At 38.0% G+C, this 4,801-nt stretch overlaps 1 pseudogene; it reads left to right on the forward strand.

Moving 5' to 3' along the window:
- On the forward strand, positions 2,481–4,537 carry LOC104783971 (annotated as a pseudogene).

Raw genomic sequence — 4,801 nt, forward strand, 5'->3', positions numbered from 1 at the left:
GAGGGGTCTCCAAACCCGCTTCAATGGTGGAACCCCGAAAGTTGCAGTCTGGACCGCCAGTATCTCAACCTGATCCGGGATTTGTCCCTGTTCCAACTCCTCCACTGGAGCTACACCAAAGGGCGGTGCAACGGTCGTGGTAGGTCTAGCCCTGTGGCGGTGATCATTAAACTGCACAGAGTTGTTGGACCGGCGGGGTTTAGATGAAGGTTCACCCGTTTCCCTTGAAGACTGATGCTTTGCCCCTCCATCCTGTTTTCCTTTAGGTGGAAGCTAACTGGGCTGAGATGATCCTCGACTCTCCACCTCCACCTTTTCCCTTATTCCTGTCATTCATGACAGCTCCTTTGTAACTCTGTAGCGGACGAACTGAAACATCCTCCACTAGATCATGCAAAGCCGGAGTAATCTTGTTGGTAGCCCACAATGGGCAATGATCCACATCGTGACATAGGCTGGAGCACTTCTGACAACAGCCATGAAGACGCTCATAACGAAGGTTGACAATGGTCTCTTCCCCGTTATAAAACTCGATCTCCGTATCAAAGCACAAGGGCTTAAAACCATTTACTGTTACTTTCACTCTCCCGCCATCAATATCCACCGTCTCCACCCGACCAAGCTCTGAACTAATGCTGCGGAAGGTTGGTTTAGCCCAGAACTGAAATGGGACATCAAAAACCCTGACCCAAAAGGTTAAGTCCGAAGGGTAGGCATGATCCACTGTTGGACTCCAATGCACCATGGACACCATCCAGCCATCGAAATGAAATGGACCCATCTGTAGTACCTCCAAGATATCCTCTTCATTGTCAAAATCAAACTGAAACTTCCCAAGCCCTAAGTCAGCTCCCACAACTCTTCCTTCCACATGCCAAAACTTGGGAAGCATGATCAGCAGAGATTTCATATCTTGCACCCTGGGATTCATACAACGACCCACCATTGTTTTTGAGTATCCCGCTATCAAAGCGTAGTTATCAAAATATGGGATTTTGATTCTGCGCTTAGGAGCCATACCCTCATCATTCTTGTTCTCCACATTCTTCCCCAGTAAAGCACTCTGAGACATGATGAAACTCACCACCCAGACTCGAACACACCAACCAGACAAGGAAAGAGAACTCTCGGAAAATATAGCCATGAAACCGAGAACTGAAACAAGAAAATAGAGAAAGTTGTGATGAGTACTAATGGCTACAACACGGTCCTTTATATAGTCCCAAACATTCCAAGTAAAATAAGCTATTAATCCTACCGATTTGAAACATAAATGGCAAATGATAGCCACTTGATATGCCAGCACCAGAATAATATCCAAAATCCCCCTTGCGTTAGTATCTTCCAATCGTATCCTCTGTTTGTTTTCGAAGCAGAAAAGACTAACGAAATTCTTGTGATACACCGGAATCAAAAGAGAATCCGATATCATCATTAATCCTGTCAAATAAAAGGAGCGAACCCTTGATATTCTCCCTTGCAAATCAATCCTCAATTTGGTTCGAATTGAGTTCAAAAATCTTACCCAAATCCAGCCTCCGCCATCACCGTTAATAGCAGATCGGGCAGACCAGATAGATCGCAAGGAATGAGAGATTTGGAATATCTCAATCACGAGGCCCATTAAAGCCGATCGAATCCCTCGACCCGAATCCACTTATCCCAAGAGAACCAAATAACCGAATTAACACCATATGATTTCACAATTCTGACCCAAATCAAGCCTCCGCCATCGCCGTTAATAGTAGATCTGGCAGACCAAACAGATCGCATGGAGTGAGAGATTTGGAATATCTCAATCACGAGGCTCACTAAAGTCGATCGAATCCCTCGATCCCGAATCCGCTTATCCAAAGCGATCCAAAATACCAAATTAACACCATAGTTCCAAACGAAGATTAAATCGTCTCCACTAAAACTATTGGTTCGTATCCTTACATGCCAAAAGAGACAAGATAGAGAAGACGAATCAGATATCCCGAGGACCGCACGAACCCGAAACCAATCCGACGCGATTACACTGGAGAATATTCAAAAATCTAAATTCGCCGTCGCCTCCATCATATTTTTTCCAGTCGTTTTCTTCTTTTCAATATCGAGTAATCATCATTCATATTTGTTTTGTGGTAATTGATCTCTTAACATTAATAATAATGATTCTTTTCCCCGTCAAAGGGTTCTGTTTTCAAGTTTTCACTGATAATCAAACACATTTACACTCTTAATTAATTTACATACACCTCAGCGAAGTCAAACAATGAACAGTTTAGTTTCGCAACCATGCACTAACGCTATAAATATCGACATCATCACTTGAAGTTCATACATAAACTAGAAACACAAGCAATTTGATACACTTACTCAAGAGAGATCTTCAAAACTCACTTATAGGTATTTACGTAATTATTTTTAAAACCATTTTAATTTTTTTGTTCTGAAATAATTATATTTATTTGATCTTGATATCCTCCAATTATATAATGTGGAGGATCTGTAAAAGAAAATTGTGATTTCAAAAGACACTATGTTCTCAACTTTACTCGTTTGTTTTTTCTATGAAACAGCCTCCGGCTCTGTAAAGATTGACTGGTTACTTATGGATAACAAAGATGTAAGTCAAGAAAACATAATGTGATTGATAATTTAATGAGTTTTAGTTTTCTAATCTCTGCTTTTTACTTCTCTAAGGCTATGAATCATCGTCAGGCCAATCGTCTTATGATTGAAAAGTTCAAGCAGGAATCTCCGTTTTATGACACTCCTGAGCAGGTGTGTTGGAAATAAACCAATTAACATGTCTATATAAGTTTGATATAGTAACATGTTTGAAATGTCGTTGGTAGTACAGAAACTAATTCGACTGACCGTGGAGCACCCGCAATACCGACAAGATTATACATTTCATTCAAACTCCACGGTTTGTTCCCTCTCCTGAACTATTGTCTTTTGCTGTTTAATATATTCAAGTTTTGTGTATTTTATCCGGTTCTCTAAGACTTGTTAAATTGCTAAGCAGAACTGGTTGGTATCGGATGTTGGAATGAAAACGTCGAAAGCCATGATTTCAAACCAAATGATAGCTGTTGATTGTGAGATGGTTCTTTGTGAAGATGGGAGGGAGGGTGTCGTTAGAGTTGGCGCTGTTGACCGCAATCTAAATGTATACCTTAGAGTTAGTTAGTTTTGAGGTCTTTTGCCATGTATCCCTAACTCGGGTTATTGAATGTTCATGATTGCTTTAGGTGGTTCTCAACGAATTTGTGAAACCGGATAAGGCTATTGTTGACTATAGGAAAACTATTACTGGAGTTACTGCTGAAGATGTCAAAAATGCTACTCTCTCTCTGGTAATGTTAGTCTTTCTATTTATTTTATTTTTCTTAGAGACAACACATATATATACAAGTTATGTTTGTGCAGGCAAAATTGAGGCCATTACTTTCTATGGGTACAATTTTGGTAGGTCACAGTTTGAACCATGACTTGTAAGGTAAGTAAATACTTTTCTAGTACTGTTATTCTTATTAGTTTTTATTGGATTTTTGCTAAAGCCTGAGTTTTTTTTTAATTCAGTGATGAAGATAGACCATCCCATAGTAATTGATACTTCACTTGTATTCAAGTTTCCCAATGCTCGAAATTTCAGAAGACCTTCTCTTAATACCCTTTGCATGGTTAGCCTTTATATACTCTTTGATGTCTTCACATAAGAATATTAAGAAATACTTACATTCTTAATACTTTCTATAAAAAAAAATAAAAAATATTTTCAGGCTATGTTGGGGTACGAAGTCCAAAAGACTGGTGTTTCTCATCATTGCGTACATGATGCTGCAGCTGCAATGAAACTTGTACTTGCTCTTATGGAGAATAGAGTTGACACAACAATCACACTAACAAAAGAGGTTACAAAAAAGTCTGATTTACCACATTTGTTATTTACCTTAAATTACAATTAAAATGTATTTAATTTTTTTTTTTATCATAGATGCTGGAGGATGAGAAATCAAGATTCTTTCTACATAGCATCCCTCACTATTTGCCAAGTAAAGATCTGGAACAAGTTCTTGCTCGAGAGTTTCATTCCAGAGAGTTTCAAATTGATGTTAAGGTTGGGATATCAAAACCATAGTATATAATTTACATAAATATATAACTCGGAACTCTATTTTAACCTTGTTTTTTATTTTTCCTTCTCGTCAGCCAGCAAAAACACAAGGAGGTTACTACTGTGCAATTGTTATTTTCGGTAGCTCAAAAGAAGCAAATCGAGCATTTGATAACATCAATGGAAATCAAGAGATGGTATTTTAAAATTTCTGATGTTTTTTTTTTGTTTGAAAGGATCTAGAGGGTATTTTAACGTTTGATAACTCATTGTTCAAGAGTGGTCATAAAGTAAGTTTCTGGGTTATGTTTTGCTTTTCAGGATGCGTTGGGGCTGCCACAGAAGCTCATTTCTGGTTCAACAGCTAGCTTTTATGTCCGTAAAATGACTCAAGATTAATAATGCAATATCATGCAACCTAGGATTCGGTTGAAGCTTATAATGTTCTTTATAAATTATGCTTTCTTATTTTCTATGTTTTGAAGCAGTTTTAACAATGCTTCATAATAGTAAATTTCAAGTTTTACTAATAATTTTTTAGATTTTCGAGTTTATCAGTTGCAAAATTAATAAACTGTCACAATATTAGAACAGAACTGTAACAAATATAACAATTGTGAGAGTCATCTAAATGAATTCGATGAGTTGAAGCAGAAACTAAGAGAGTTAACTCCAAGTTCAGATGCAAGTATA

The sequence above is a fragment of the Camelina sativa genome, chromosome 4 (assembly GCF_000633955.1).
Source record: "Camelina sativa cultivar DH55 chromosome 4, Cs, whole genome shotgun sequence".
NCBI classification, from domain to species: Eukaryota; Viridiplantae; Streptophyta; class Magnoliopsida; order Brassicales; family Brassicaceae; genus Camelina; species Camelina sativa.